Here is an 18,130-nt window from a genome sequence, read left to right as displayed (position 1 = left end):
CTCAACGGAAATCAGGGGATCGATCAATTCGTGGTGTCGATTGTTATAATCGTAACGGGGATTTACGACACCCGTTGACGTCTCTCCGCGCGATTACGTCTCCCCGCGATTGGTCGAAAATACATGTACATTATATGGTCGGCGCAACAAACATAAAAAGAAGATTAAAAAGGAAGCATCCAACAGGTCTCACGAAGGACATAACCTAACATACAAACACTCACCACACTAAAAAAATAAATCAATCAAATTCGAAGGTGATATCCCACTAGGGGTAGCCATCCACACGCTATATTGCTATACCATTAAGCTATAATATTTTACCAAATATCCTACTAGACAAATTGTAAAATGTAAATATATATATATAATAATAAAAATAAAACAATAATAAAAAAAAAAATTCATTATTTCCATCGTCAGTCCATCAGATTTGACATTTCCATTGGGTCGTGACATTGATTGTCGTGATTTATCGAAAAATGTTGATTTATCAAAGAATTGTCGACATTTGAACAAGAATCGCTGTAGTCTACCTGGAACACCTCGTCATTTATATACGAATTTTGGAGATCCGTCCACGAATTTTTTAAATTTATGCCCAAATTCTCCCCATTCGACCATAAATTCTGATTATTCGAGGACACATACTCGTCATTCATCCTCGTATACTCCTTATTTGTCAACGAATTCATGCTGTGCATTAACGATTGCCATCGTTCCTACTCAAATTGTCGCTCTTCATATACGAATTTGTGTTATTAATGCACGAACTCTCATCGTTCGTCCACAATTTTTTCTCGTTCCTCCAAGAATTCACTCCTGTCGTCCAGGCATTCACACCAGTTGACCATGCATTCTCGCCAGTTGTCCACGAATTTACGTTCGTTATCGAGGAATCCTGGTAGTACGATGGAATCCACTCAGGCACTTCGTCGCTGGTTTCGTAGCTTTTTGATGTGTCTCTCATGGTTCCTGTTGCCTGTGTTTCCCCTGGAGCTAAATGTGAGCAAGGATTTCAGTGATTCTACATTATTTACGGGCAGACATTTAAACGATGACAGTTTATTTATGAACAAAGACTCCAATGAAATTATTATAGGATAACATATTAATGACGTGCATCATCGAATTGAAATAAAACAAAAATGCGCGATATGAATTTTATGAATGGTTTATTAAAAGCCATTACTTTCTTGTCAGAGAATGATAAACTCGTAGTTTGAAGGACTCGATGATTGACCCAAATTACTGATAGTTTGTGTCAACATATTGATAGTCACAAATTTACATCTAAATACACATAATCGTGAATAAACTGTGAATGTTTATGCATTTATTCTGCATACATGCTTTTTTTATTGCACGTATAAAAATAAGAATTTCTAAACATTCGCAGTCTAGTTGTAATATTAACATACCTGTCACGGGCTTTTTTTCGGGAAGGAAAAGTGCAAGAACACGATCTCTTAGTTTCATTGGATCTGTAGGGCCCACTACGCTGTTCTCCGCGGATCTCGAGGTGCCTTCAGGATCCGAATCCTGAAATCCAGGTGGTGGAGCGCCCGGCATCATGTACGGAGGGTTTGGCATAATTGGTGTTTGTTTATTAGAATCTGGATTGTAATTCTCCATCAAGCCGGCCACTAAGCGCGTTTTGTTAAATAAACTCCACACGTTAGTTTCGAAAACGTGTCTATACAGGTCAGCAGAATGTGGCTGCTTGTTCTTGAAATCGTAGATATTTTCGTTGTCAACAACCCTAGCGGAATTAATTAGCACGCTCACGCCCCCGAATTTGCTCTCTAATACGTCCTTGTCGAACTTCACCTAAAAAGTTAAAAAGTATCATACAATTATTCATTGCGAAAACATTACGTACTATTGTTAATTCAGAGTTTTGTTAAAATATGAAAATTTTACAACGTAAAATTTCTATCGGATTACTTGTATTTTGATCGTTTTGTCGTCTTGTTAATTATCTTATAGAGACATTACTATTATATTAGGTTGATTTACATCAAATAAAATTTGAAATCCACCTAGTTTCTTCTGATATATAAGTATAAATATAAACTAATTTCCTTCTTATTCAATGTACTTTTGTTCGACCGTATTCGCGGGGAAAAGCGTTCGCGATATAACGCGTCAACGAAGGTCGTAAGTCGTCTCGTCTCGATAAGATAATCGACGCCACGAATCAAACACTCGCCTATTTGAGTTAAGAGAATAGGGGTGGTTTGAACGATATTCACACTGAATTAACAATTAAAATATCACTTAACACTGAGTCAACAATTGAAATATCAACACAGAATTAACAACTAAAATATCGCCTCACATTGAGTTAATAATTAAAATATCGCTATTTCCAACAACTTTTGATTACTACAAGTGTCTACGACTGTTGCGAATTACAAGTGTAAAAGTGTTCTTACAGAACAGCGGAAAGCAGGTGACACTCAACCGAAGAATTTTCGTCAAATAATGTTCAGGTAAATGATGTCGGACTCTTAATAACTGTCATCCCCCACCATAGGTCCCTCTCAGGGTGTAAGAGGCCCTGCAGTACCGTACAGGGAAAATACCACTTATCCCATGCTTTACCGTAATGTAAACTTTAGGTATGCATTGTATAAATTCAGGATCTCTGCAATAAGAAAAATCTCTAATTCTTATGGTTTATGAGCAATAAATCAATTCTTTGGAAATAATGTGGGTCCGAGTAAATACGAAGGATGGATTAGATTATATGGTGCAGTTAAGGACGTTTTCATTGTAATATGCATTTCCAAGTATATTCTAAGGCTTGTTTTAAATATGTATATTATATATGTATGTCGGAGATGAAAGGACACCGGAGACCTTCCCTCTGGAACTTCGGGAAAATCCGTAAAATTGTAATTAAAATTTACAGCTGTAATTAAACAATTTGCCGTTATTCTACCCAGTTGTACTTATTTGCGATTTGTGGTAATAAACTTGTGCTCAAGGCGACCATCAGTCGCCGAACGTAGCCGCGGTCAATGGGACGGGCGCTTCGTCTAACAAAAGTGTGGAGTAATAGTATGACCCTCATTAAAAGAAATACCCATAGACACAATGAATACCAGATGTTAATGCTCTTACACGGCACAAGTTTAGTTAGCCCGAGGGCCCGCTATAAAACCTAGGTTTTTGGTAATTAAGATTCTTCAAACGGACAGGCAGTCTTTGTCCTAAATTGATTAATTGACAGCGACGTCAAATTCCCTTACCTTTCGTAATAAAAATCGTATTACTTTAAGTTGATTCTTGTTGAACCTACAAAAAAGTAATAATTTCAAAACGATTGAAATTAAATTAAATAATTCGATCATTCACAGTAAATAGACTCCTAAATAACAACAAATAACTCTAGATATTCAACAATTAAATACTATTTTATAGCAGATTATGTCGGATATATATTTGTAAAAGGATTTTTTGCAAAAGAGAGATATTTATTTTACACAACTGTCCTGCATGTAAATACATATGCTTATGTTTGGTTCCCACTAAATATTTTCATAGATTCAACGTTTTGAATGTCCTTGTGAATCTCCTTCTTGATTGTACCTGTAGCCCATATCTATACGTATATTCTCGCCATTAATCAATGGATTTTCGATGCATGCTTGAATCAAATGAGCGACCTCCTCGCAGGTTCCGTAGCGCTTTGGTGTGAGTTTCATTGCGATCCACCGCTTCCTTTCCTCTTCTTTATGTAGAGCTAAATGTGAGCAAGGATTTCAGTGATTCCACATTATTTACGGGCAGACATTTAAACGATGACAGTTTATTTATGAACAAAGACTCCAATGAAATTATTATAGGATAACATATTAATGACGTGCATCATCGAATTGAAATAAAACAAAAATGCGCGATATGAATTTTATGAATGGTTTATTAAAAGCCATTACTTTCTTGTTAGAGAATGATAAACTCGTAGTTTGAAGGACTCGATGATTGACCCAAATTACTGATAGTTTGTGTTAACATATTGATAGTAACAAATTTACATCTAAATACACATAATCGTGAATAAACTGTGAATGTTTATGCATTTATTCTGCATGCATGCTTTTTTTATTGCGCGTATAAAAATAAAAATTCCTAAACATTGCATACTAGTTGTAATACTAACACACCTGTCATGGGGCTGTCTATGTAACCAGGACAAATTGTGATAACACGTATTCCTTGCGACGCGAGTCCTCTAGCTAAAGGGATCGTCATGCCGGAAACAGCGGATTTCGTGGCACCATAAGCAACTAAACCAGGTGGTGGTTCATAAGCCATCATGCTCGAAAGATTTATAATGACTCCTCTTTGTTGATTTGAATCTGGTTTGTTCTTTGCCATCAAGCCGACCATTAAGCGCGTTACGTTAAATAAACCCCACACGTTAGTTTCGAAAACGCATCTGTACAGGTCAACAGAATGTGGCTTCTTGTTCTTGAAATCGTAGATATTTTCGTAGCCGACAACACCAGCAGAATTAATTAGTACGTTCACGCCGCCGAATTTCGCCTTAGCACATTCGATGCTCTCTAATACGTCTTTTTCGAGCCTCACCTAAATAGTATCATACAATTATTCATTATGAAAACATTACGTATTACTATTAATTCAGAGTTTCGATAAAATATGAAAATTTTACAATATGAAATTTCAATCGGATTACTGTTACTTTGTTCGTTTTTTCGTCTTGTTAATTATTATCTTATAGAAATTTTGCCATTTTTAATGGCATAAAGATCACGGATGTCTGGCGCACCAAAATTAGTAAAAATACATGATTTGAACAAATGTCAATAGTTACAAATTTTTTATTATTTCCATCGTTACTACAATAGTGTGATGAAATTAATACAGTATAAAACATATAAAAATAGTTTTATTGATACATGAAATATAGATCTATTATGTGCGCCCCCCCCCCCCAAAGTGGCTGTCGAACATGGGAAAATCCGCTTTTAGCTTAATGAATTATAACCCTAAGGAACGTAAGACCCTTGACAGTAAAGTAGACAATGCTAAATCCTGTGACCTGTCTTTAGAATTATTGCGGGTCCGAATAAGTATGACCGAGGTATGGATTTTTGTTTAAAGTAGGACCCGGGGCGTAAGAACATAGAACAATTATTTAGCAACGCGAAGAAACAATATGAGATAATTCATAATCGTAAAAAATAAGTGAAGCGAGCGAAATTGCTTTATAGCGGAATGGGGGCCGCCGGTGCCCTCAGTGAGATAAATTCATTAACACTTTGACTGCCATGCCGAAATCACATGTTTCGCTCAGGACGCCACGCGAACATTTTTATTTTGCAAAGCATATAATGGCAAAATAATAACTTGATGATGTAAAACAACATTCTTCCCCAATTGACCGTTTATCTCATTGGTGGTTACAGGTGACCACTGTGGCGCCTTGCTGACAACTGGTAGCGACATATTATAACAAGTCTTCGTTTATTTCAACAAACCATTCGCATTTGTTATTTCGTCGTAAGCGAAACGTCCAGAATATATTGTTGAAACCTGTAGAAGATATTAGTAAACAGTTCTCGCTCATTCTATATATAAAAGTAAGGTATGTGCGCACTTGTAACTTCAATTATATGATTATAAACCAGCATTTACGTTAATTTTCTATGGTGTGTTTATAATAATATTCGTAGATTACCCCTCAAAGATATGGACGTTAGATGCACGATTTGTTCTCTTTTTTTTTTTTATTGATGTTCCAATAAAAATGTTTAATTGTTCAATTTTCTTGGCAATTTTCAATTGGGCACTTTTTGTTTCAAAGTATCATCTATTTATCGGTTATATTCAAAATGCCCTAACTGTCAATTTTCACACAATTTTTATAATTGTATGAAGTGTCAAACGCTCCGGTCACCAATGACCACCGTGGCGTCACAGGAGATACCGTGGCCGGTCATATATGACCAACGTGGCAGTCAAAGTGTTAATGATGATTATACAGAGATATATATCTCTTGTAGGTAATATTTCAACATTATATGTATCGCATAATAAAAAATTCATCGTGGCACCACCGCCAAATCTTGTCAAACTTTTGTGGCATTCCACGTATTAATATTATATTAGGTTGGTCTACATTAAATGAAATTTGAAATCCACCTAGTTTCTTCGATATATAAGTATAAATATAAAGTAATTTCTTTCTTATTTAATGTATTTTTTTTCGACCGTATTCGCGGGGAGACGCGTTCGCGATATAACGCGTCAATGACAGTCGTAATTTCTCGTCTGGATACGGTAATCGACGCCACGAATCAGCCGATCGCCTATTTCGATTAAAATGATAGGGGTGGTTTGAATGATATTCACACCGAGTTAACAATTAAAATATCGCTTAATACTGGGTTATCAATTAAAATATTACTATTTCTTTCCAACAATCTTTGAAGAATATAAATGTCTACGAATGTTATGTGTGATAAATGTAGAAGTGTTTTTAGCGAAACGTTATTCGGTGACGATGATGTCGGGAAGGAAAACCGACCAAAGGTCATTCGTCGATGGAAATGGCCTTCGAGTACCGTACAGGAAAGAACCCCTAAATTTTACGACACCAATTAACGGTTCCTTGGGATTATATTTGAGAATACATTTCAATAGCTTTTAACTATCTTGGCCGAAAGACGGATTAGAGCATATGGTAGAATTACGAGACATAACAACTTTTTTGGAAACTACCCCTTCTAATTATGTAAGTATTATTTATTGTATGTAATGGTAAATAGTAACAGAAAATTTTATTCAATACATGAACGAAACGATATATAAAATAATGGAGTTGTGAAAGGTTTTCGTAGGAGTTAAGAATATTTACTATTTCCTGATATCATTTTATTCGATATAAATGATAGGTTTATTGGGAGAAGCGGTGGTAAGAAATTTTACGAGCAATTGAACTTACGTCGGTACACGTAAATAAAGCTTTTTCGCCCAATCTCTCGGCAACTTTAGCTCCGTTGCAAGATATATCGGCCAGAACCACCTTGGCACCTTGACAATAAATTTTCTCCGCGACAGCCTTCCCGATTCCGTTGGCACCTCCAGTGATGTAAGCAACTATATGCTAAAATTCGTTATTAATAATCCATAAATCCATGATTATTAATTTTCCTACTTCTTCCTTAATCTTTCTTAATTTTGTATTATTACATTTATCAGAAGAAATTTCATAAATCAATAGATCTAATGATAGATGATCTAATAGATTTAATGATTGCATGAAGTTCTATTTTCCGTATGATGAATTTCGTTTTAAAGCGCGGAAATAATGTTTAAAAAATTCAGCAACAATATAGTCTGCAGCGTATTACCTAAAATATAGAGAAGAAAATTATTCCAACATTACCTGCAATTTCCCCATTTTGACATTCCTGACATTACACACCAGGGGGCTGAAATTGGATGTCTCTTGTTCCTTACTTCCCTTCGTTTGCTCTAAGAAGATTTCAAGTTAGTCAAGTACTTTGAATATTCTGAAAAAAGGGAAAAAATCTTTAAAAAATTTGAATTTTCCTCTGCTTCCACTATTTAAGTGGCAAATATTACACGATGCTATTATTTTCACGAAATTTTTTCAAGCATATGCCACAATAAATGCTTAACAAAATTTCAGGAAGATTATGTAGGAGTAAAACGTGATAAGCAATTTAAAAGTTCTTTTTATCAAAAATGTTGGCTTTCGTGATATTAGACGTTCAATGTCATAGGAGTGAAGTCGCATAAGTCGATTTTTACATGCAATAAATTTAGATTCTTGTTGCTTTGATTGTTAAAAAATGTCACAGATTTATCTATTTCCGGAAGGCTTATATCTTTGATCCTAAGAAATAAATTATTACCTTTCCAACTACCTTAATCGAATCGAAAAATATAAAATATAAAAATCAAAAAACCGATAAAAATGCACTTGTCTCGTCATTTTCTTATGTAATCTTAAAAAAATTCAAGAAATTTAAGGAAATTACATTACTTGCCAATTTGTACAGGGTTACGTCTATTCTTCCGTTAAGTTATTTAGTGGATATGTCTATCTTTTCTAATAATTTCTGATTAGTTGCGATGATGCATGGTTAAAATATCATAAAATGGCAATTGAAGATGAACGACTGTCATTCCGATTTACCTTCGGTATTCGATGCTCTTCACGAGTATAATCGATGAAAATGAGATCTAGTTAACACTGAAAGTTTAATTTTTTATATAATCACAATCATTAAATTATTTTTTTATCAAAGGAAAATTGATTTTAATCTTCAAATTATTTCTTTACCAAATCTATCATAATATTCGAGTCGTTTCTCTTTTCCAAATCAAATTACAAATCCTCCAATTTGTCAAATCGATAATAATTTTCCAACTATCATTATTTCTCAACTTATGCAATCTGTTCTAATTTATTTCGTTTATGAATTTATTTTCTTTTTAATTTGCATTTGAATTTTATCGGAATGGTAACCAGTGAGCTCTAATTCACCAAATTAGCAATTAAATCTTTATGAGATTAATAGCAAAATAGATTTTTACCACATGTAAATTCATCTTTGACGCGCCGATCCGATAAGGCGGCAATGTCAGTCGGACGATATAACCTAATTCTCGACGATTAAATGCAACGGTTTCGATAAGGCTTGTAAATTGAGCGAATTATGCCGTTGGTACCGGTACACGACGTGGCCTCAACCGATTAACATGCGCATTACGCGAGGTTGGAACGCTCAACCTGACATTTGCATTGGAACGTGTCGAACAACCTGAGACCTCTATAACACCTGGTGCCGCCGATTACTTGTTTCATTGATCGTAAAGTGCATTCTTAAAACATCTTTTGAATTCATTGAAGAAAAGGTACTGACATTTACTTACAATTTTTACATAAGTCTTTTAGAACAAAACATGAAACAATTCAAGCTTCTCTATATCAAGATTTGTAGGTATAGAATTTTAATGGAAAAAAATATATCAAATGAAATGTATAATCCGTTGATCATTTCTTTCATTTTTTATAGATCTACAACGATGTATTCTGAGAGATTTTATTGGAAAAATTATCATTTCATTATTCTTCTCGATATATTTCAATGTGAAATATTCTTTAAACATAAAACGAAGTGAAAGATTCAGTTATTTGTTACACAGAAGATACAACTGATCGACATCTTTTGTTATCGTCTACATTCAGACTCGTTGAGGACGCACTTCCCTCTTGAAGGAAATGAAGACCAGTTCGTGGCAAAGAAAGCCCAAACGAAATCGGTCACGTTAACAGAACGACCGATGGAAACATTTCGTTCTGATCTCCGACAAATTGTTAGTTCGTATGCTCGACCAATTTCAATCCTCCTCTAGTTCCAATTTCCTGCGCGTCATTACCGGTGTTCGTAGAGCCACGGTGTCGAGGACCACGAGAAATCTTACAGCGTTCCTCTCGTTGGAAGAAACCAGTTCCATCCTAACAGTTCGCTTCTGTTCGCGACAGTCATCGGCTTTCGTTCTGCCGCCATATCCGCACCTTTCTCACCCTCCACGACTAATCGTCCCGCAGCCGCCAATATTCAGCCACGTTTTCCAACACACTGTTGAGTATCGAGCGTCGACAGAACTCTGAACACAACCTTATACTCGGATCTGTCGTTCTGCACACGACTGCGAATCCTGGAGAAAGCCAGACCAGAGCACGTTTGAAATTACATTATTTGAAATATTATTTCAAATAACCTGTTACTTTATTACGTAATTATTGCCATGTGATATAGACCTGTGAACGCTTTCGAAATGATATTTCAAATGACATGTTATTTTACTTCATAATTGTTTAATCAGTTAAGATAATTACGAAATAAAACAACTTGTCTTTTGAAATTAATGAATTAAGATTTCAAGGAAATTCTTAAATTCGCGGAATGAAAAGTTCCCGAACTTCTTACATTCGCGGAATTTCTATTATCTGAAAATTCCAAAACTCCTGAAACTTCTCTAACCTGAAAATTAATCAATTCCAGAACTTCCTATATTCCTAACTTTTCTAAATTCCTAAACCGCCCTTCCCCTCTCGAAATTCTTCAATTCCAGAATTTCCAAATTCTGAAATTCTCAGGTTTCAGACGTATATCGCAAATACGAAAATTCTCGAAGTTTCCTAGCTTTCAAAATTTTCAAGTTCCCCAATTCCGTGCGATCGTTTCTCCTTTTAATTCGAAATAAAATTTCTCCCACTCCCGGTTGAAACCTGGCTGAAAGAAATGAGGCGGTAGAAGGGAGGAGAATGTGAAGCTCGGGGGTGCGAGGATGCTGGGACGTGAGTAGGAGAATAAAGGGGATGGGGTAGAGGTCGCAGAGGTCGGACACCACGTAAATTGCATACCCGATTGCGGTCTACTGAAGAGTGGCGCCCTCCACTGGGCAACCCCCTCTTCAGACCGTACCAACCCCAAACTGGATCTAACAAGCCAGCAACCACAGACTAGGTTCAGCTTGCAACGGGACTGCCACCTCTAGGGATTGCCGCCGGGTAAAGCCGGTGAACTGTCCCTCATGTCCTGACTGGAATCCCCTGCTTCCTTTTCTGTCTCTCCCTCCTTCGTTCCTCTTCCCTTCAGACCCGTGAAAACCTTCGTACCCATCCAGCCGTCCTAACAAGCCCGTTTACGTTCAGCCCGTAAACCTACTGACGTTACCTCCAGCCTCTACACTGGCATGGCGAGACGCTGTTTCTCTGATCGCGACACCCGTGGCTTTTAGGAATGGATTTATTTCCAGACTGGATGATGGAGATCGGGAGATCGATGGGAAGTTGGATGATTCGAGAGTTTTCGGTGTTGGTAATTACCAGATGCATTTCTAAACGAATTTACATTTTTATGAACAGAATTAGAGAGATTTAGATTCATCTTACTACAATAAATATTGTGACATGCAGCCGGCATTTTAAAGAATTAATAATGTAACGAATAACCCTTCTATTGTGAATAATCGACGACATCAAATATCGTTTCGCATTTATTAAATCGAAGATTGCTAGATTTTTACAGGCAAAGGTAGACTGTAAATGTTTATAGGTATCCTAACCTAAAGCAATGGAGAATCAGAGATTTATTTAATTCGTTGTCACATTGTAACAAGCACCATATTTTGAAAGTTTTATGTATTTTTCGAATTCGAAACTTTTCAAGTTCGAAACTTCTAATCTGATTTACCATTGATTTATGAAATATCCATTGACCAAATCGATTAAAGTTCCTGTAGTAAATATTAAAGTCCACCAAAATCTTGCAGTATCGATAACGTTTAATTTCTCATAAAAATGTTGATAGAATAATTCATACGAGAAACAAGAAAGTAGTAACATTCAGACAACAAAAAGATGTAAAAAAATTGAGACGTAAAAAAAAGCTAAACACTTTCGATAACGAGAGGGATATTTAGGAGAGTCCTTAACATGCCTCGGAGCACCAATTATTCGTCTCACCAAGCGATTACTGCACTTTATTTAGCTCCAGCGTTCGAAGGTTCTACTTGTATCTGTTGGTGACACTTATTATGAAATGGTTTCTTTTGAAACGCGCGATCCAAAAGCGGTAATTAGAGTGTCCGGTAACTACAGCGCTCCTTGCTACTCAGCGAGAAAATGGCAGCCAGGGATTTTCTGTCTTTAGCAGGAACGAGGTGATGCCTGACTTTATACTGTGTTGCGACTCGTTAAACTCCTCTCGCTATTGTCGTAATTGTGGCCCCGCGAAATCCAGCGATTACAATAGCAGCTGGTCTTGCAAATGTACGGGGATTAGAATAACGTTCGAAAGCTTTTTCTCCTAAGGAAACACGAAAATTCAGAACAAGTCTTTAAAAATAGTAGGTAACTTAATTTTATCGATATATATATAATTTATTTCATTCTATTTAATTTGTTATTTATATTTATAAATTCATGAAATTCCTATTCGCCCACAGTTACCGAATATCTAAATTTCTAGATTTAAAGAAAAATCTGCAGAACGACACAGTTGCAAAGTTATACTGAAAGTTTGAACAAAATCAATACGTTAATGTATGCTAAAAGCGGCGAGAGCTTCATGAAGAAAGAATACGCAAGTGGCATTGCCAACTTTCCAAATCCTATTAATGTAAAATACCGGAATTCTCTGAATGATCCTGTGGATAGGCTCAGATAGGTTTCACATCCATATGTGTGCTTTCGACGCTTTAAAACTCGCCAAGAATTTGAATACAACGAATGGCGTCGCGTCTCCAAGTGGCTTGCGAACTTTCGTTAAGACCAAAACTACCATCAACGAGATGACCCGGATTCCGAACTGGTGATTCTATTCGATCCAATCAATCGTACAGATATTCCTTTAAATTCAGGAAAGAGTACTGAGAAATACCTGATAAATTTTAGTTTTATACGATGCGGTCAATTTGACTCAGATAAGATTTAATATTAATATTCCAATTATTATAGTTTTATTCATTGTACAATGGGAAGAAATTTATTCTCAAAACTCCTAAATTATATGATTTTTAGAAACTCTTAAATTCCCAAATCGTCGAATATCCAAATCCCTAAATTCTCAATATTTCCAGATTGTCAAATTCTCAAACATTCTATTCGACTGAAACGAAGTCTCTTAGCCCTATTAACCCGTAAACCCGATTTTCAGGCAAAATCGTCGAGGTTCATCTGCTCTTTGCATATCTTCTTATCCTCTTCGCTTCGTTTCAATTTGATCGGTGGTGTTCGGCGAGCAGTATGCATGCAGACGATAGAGAGAAGCGGTGAGGTACGTTCACTCGACGATAGTCGTCCTAGGCTCTATATACCTGTAGGTACTTTGCGAAAGAAGGTTGTGTTTCAGGTGTCGACGAAGAAAAAGATGCCGGAGATGGAAACAGAGGCGCGGAGGCCGGGTCGTGGCAACCGAAAGAGAAGGAAAGAAACGATGAACCGAAGGAGAGAAACACAGAGAGAGGGTGCTAAGGTAAGATGCTGAAGAGCCCATCTGGCTTCCAATCAGAGTGTTGCCACCAGCACATGTGTTCACGGCACGTTGAAGGTGGCGGCTCAATCAACGGGGTGCATCTCTCTTTGGCCCTCCTCTTCCTTATCCACCCCTCGCTTCAGCCAACTTTATATCACATAATCGAGCTTCGAAGCCACGTCGTTTCTCTCCTCTCGTCGTACGTGTGTGTGTCTGCCTTCCTCCATCTTTTCTCTGACACTTCTCCTTGTCTGTTATACGTAGCAATAGAGAGTTTCATCCTTCTCTTTGAATTTGGTACTCTATCCCTGTTGGGTTAGAGGGAAGGAGAGATTTTCTTTCGCGAGCTGTTTCGATAGGCGTTCGTTCGCTTTCTTCGACATCCACGAAACCCTTCAAGACCCTTTTCAATTCCGGAGAACAACTTTAAGACGCATCAACGGCTTTATCTAACGCTGTTACCCCACGGCTGATTACAGAAGTAGTGAGATAGAAAATATCTATCGAGAATTGTTATGAAAGAATAGATGTGTAGATTTTGTTGGGCTTTTTTTTTTTGGAGAGGACGAAAGTATTGTACAGACTTGGATATTTTTATATGTGAATTCAGTAAAAAAATTTATTTATAAAAAAGATAACATACATTAATATAGGTTTAATTCTGTATTATTTACTACTAACTTTGTAAATTTGTGCTTTATCAAATTATGATTTAAATTTATATTTTAATAGAAATAAGAATTTTGGAAGAATTGTTCCACTAACAATAATAAATTTTTTTCAATTTTAATGAATTAATACCGACTAATGACGTTTATTATGTTGTTTAAAGGAACAATAAACTTTCTTTTTGTCGCTATAGGATAATATATTTTAATTCAATTTCTTTACTTACGAGTGTAATCCGGTATCACGTACATCAAATGAAACTCCCTGGTTCGCGTGTTTGAAAGGGTTGCGAGGCCGTGATTGATCCTGTCGCTCTACCATGCGTAGCACAAATACGTTATACAACGTACAAAAAACTCGTTACAAACGTTCAAATACAATTGGATCGACTATTCGATTAAAGAGCCCTAATGCTTCCTCGTTGAGTACACAAAGCAGGAAAGCTGTAAAACGATCTATGATGCGAAATATTCACGGCCGTTATTGAAACAGGAATTACCAATTTTATCTTATTCCTCTTTTTTTGGAGAATAGAGTAAATATTCGTTACATTTTGATATTTTAACATTTTTCTGACTTTGTGTTTTAACGCCTAAAATTTCTGTTATTTTATGGTGAAAATCAAATATTACTAGGGACTAGAATTAAAAATGTTATTTTATGAAGTAAAAAGTAAAATACACTTTTTATTTTTAGTTATCATATGATATTATTTATTTTATTATTTGTTATTATTATTGTTACTATTATTTATTATTTATTAATCTTGTTTCTCAGTTTATTTGTTTGTGTTCTTTTAATGTAAAAATTAATGTTTGTTAACGTTTTAACCAAATTCCACAAATGGAGATTCAAATTTGCCAATAAAGCGACTTCAGCGCAAAAGATATGAACCAGTTGCGTCCATTGTCGTCCTAGGATTAAGCATTCCAAAGTTCCATGGCAAAAGGGGCATTGGCGAATTAGCATACGACGAGTGGAGTTGTTAAAACGTGAACCAAACTGCGTCAGTTCCGCATCTGCATGATAAAGAGAGAAAAGGCGAATTTGTTTCAAAGACACTCGAAAAAGCTTTCGTGCGAGTCGATCTAGTTGAAAGATATTATGCGCGAAATTCGCCCGTTGAATTTCCTTAATGCTGCAGATGTTTTCTTTGTATAAACTGTTTAATAGTCAAGATCGACTACTCAAATGTTCTCCGATCTATATCTGATACACACACTGATTTGTATAGAATGTGTTCATATGCAATATTATTCAAGTCAATGAATGTAACAGCCCCTTTTTAATTCCTGAATCCTCTTGCACAGTTCAATTCTATTTTATACATTTTTGCATACCACATGTCCTCTGTGCCTCCTTTATATTTCTCATAAAAGTATAAAAACCGCAGTCTGTTTATTATATTTTAAAATGTTCTCTCTATATTTTACTATATTAATATTAAATATGAGGTGGATAGGTCGTGATATATGCAGAAGAAACACTTGAGTATATTTAACAATATATATTTATTAACATATACTCTATATGTACACTTTGCGTAGAACTCGCGATTGCTATTGGCGGTTCGCGATTCGCGATTACAAGTTTGGATGATGATCGCTTAAGATGTCGAAAAACTAGGATCAATTATTACTGCGAACTACTAACTATTGACTCGGACTGATGTCTAACGATTCACTTTCCGTCACGATGGTGCTGCAGAGGAAAACTATGATAGGGTGTGCTTAAGGATACGAAATCGTCAGATTCGTCGAGGAAAGCCTTCGTTCGGAAAGTGAGGGAAATGAACGCTGTTGTGAATTGGTTAATTTCTATGTTGGTGGTTGAAAAGAATGCTAACAGCCCTTGAGAGAAAGTTGCTAGCGGGAAGCATCGTACGTGAGGAAAGCAGATTTCTCGTATCTTCCCGTAATAGATGATAGACCTAGGGACTGTTAAGAGAAAGACTATTTGTTCGTTTGAAGAACCTTAGCTAAATAAGTTCTAAGATTTATAGCGGGTCCTTAGGCTAGCTGAAAATATACTGTGAAGATGAATCGACATCTAGCAATCATCTTATCCGAAGAATAGGTTCTTCGTGTAGCGAGCCACGGGACAGAAACCGTTGGAAAGTTTACTGTCGAGTGCCGCTACAAATATATTTTATTATATTAACGATATTATCGATGCACTGACATTATTAGTTGGTAAAAATTATCGTGCAACTAGGCCTAGCAGCTATTATCTTTAATTTCCTTATAATCGTTCGATTATCAATGAACATTAACATCATGGAACACCATAGAACTTTCACGGAACTCGCGCGGCTTCGGTGTTGGCTTTAAATCCTAGCTACCTTTCTCTTTCTCTCTCTTCTCCCTTACTACCTCTGGTAGTTGAGCTCCGGCAGCGCGTCGACGCCATTGAGGAACAATAAATGATTATTGTCGAGACTATTACCGACGGAGTGGCGAGCAGGCCCCATTGGAACTGTTCGGTGGTCAGTTTCTCTCGGTGCATGCGGTCTTGTGTGTACAAGCAGCGCGCGTATACGTGCCACCATTATTTCTCGTATCTCGCGAGTCCATGCACAACCCACCCACCATCCAGTCTACCACTGCCTTTGGCCTTTCGTCTTCTCTCTCTCTTGTACCCCTTTCGCTTTCTCTATTTATCCCTGTTCCGAGCGCTCGACTCTTCTTTGTCTCTAAAATACTGTCGATACGAGCAAATAAACAGCACTCGCTTAATTCGCCGCTACGATCTGCTGTAAGAAAGATAAAGCGATTTTCGAGGAGATTGCTAGAGAAAGAATGGACCCGGAAGTAATTACCGACAGTCTTACTTTCGTGGTTACTTTGTTACTGGCCACCTGTGATTGCTACTTACTCGTATAACGAGGATTGAAAGACACAGATGTTCTCTGAAGCTTTTTTTGCTGTAGCTAGTATGACGTGTTGGTGTGGCGAGGTAACGAGCAAAATAAGCAATGTCGAAGTATCGTTATAAGTGAACTGCAGATTCGCCTGCATTGAAAATATGCATTTATGCGAAATTTAAAGATATGAAAATACACAGATAGCATATATATATATATAGTAATGTTGTATAAGTTGAGGACGAGTGTTACATTATAGATAGTTTAAGGGGATAGAGTTATCTGAGTTATTATAGTGATAACAACCGATCGCCGATAGTTTTCTATTTAGTTCTAAGGTCAGCAGGCGATATCGCCGATGGCCACTTACAGTCCTTGTTAGGCCAAAAAGGATATGCATAAGTGTGTGTGTGTGTTTGCAGCAAGTGCCTGCATGAAGACAAGAGTCTTAGCCAGCTAGTGCTGTTAGCTCTTTTTACCTATCGACAAAATAATAGTTCAACCTCCCGTAACAGTCATCCGCTCTATCGTCCCTACATATATTATATGATATACAAGAACACCTAAAATTTTCAAAATACAGTATTTGGTATAATAATTAATAAAAAAAACAGATCTATTTAGATTCAATTTTTTTACTCAGGTCCATCAAAATTCACAATAAATTCGAATAAAAATCCGTAGTGTTTTTATAATAAACAACGTTGCTTTGAAAACAGTCTCCAAATTATTATCAACAACAAATGTACAAAATTTCAAAAGTTACGGTTACCTAAGTTACGCAAGAACTTGACCGGAAACACGGAACAAGATCTTCGATAGGATTTAGAATTTAACAGGATTCTGAGGTAGAAGACCAGTGGCGGGAGCTGCTTGGAATCCTATCTGTCTACGAAAGGAGGAATTACTAATGCGACCGCGGCAGTGTATGTATATACTGATGTACAGAAGCCGTAGCATTTACATGGCGCGCCGGTAATAAACACTTGCTGAGCAAACGGTGTGTGCTCGACGTTTGATTGGGCCGGGCGCGTAATGACAGGGCATTGTCATGCAAATCTTGTCGAAACCCCGCCGCTTATGGCCCCGGGGCCCATTAAGCCCGCAGGCATTCGCTTATCGTCCTGTTTGGTGACCGTAAATCGTCAATTTGCGAATCCTCCGAACTTGACAGGCTTGCCATCCCTCCTTGAAACGCTCCTTAATTCGCTAGAAATAGATAGAACGTTTGATTCACGCGCCAAACACGTTTGCTGCACTGTAAGCGGTAGTTTCCTTCGTTAAAATTCAAGACGCTTTGCAAACTATGCTCGAGCAATTAACTAATAATGCAACTTTCAACGAAGAAATCAGAATGATTTACTGTGTAAACGAATTAATATACTGTTCTAAGATTTATTTTCTTTAAGTCGAGTGATAGGTTTTTGAAATTTTAATTAACAGATAAGAATTTCTGACCTTCTCCCTTTCCAATTAATTGATGGATTTTTGAAATTTTAATTCATCGACGATTCATAAAAATATTAGAAAGTAACAATACTTTGTA

This window comes from Bombus vosnesenskii, unplaced genomic scaffold (assembly GCF_011952255.1).
Source record: "Bombus vosnesenskii isolate JDL3184/JDL3185 unplaced genomic scaffold, Bvos_JDL3184-5_v1.1 scf7180000013294, whole genome shotgun sequence".
In the NCBI taxonomy this organism is placed as follows: domain Eukaryota; kingdom Metazoa; phylum Arthropoda; class Insecta; order Hymenoptera; family Apidae; genus Bombus; species Bombus vosnesenskii.
This window is presented reverse-complemented; position numbering follows the sequence as displayed.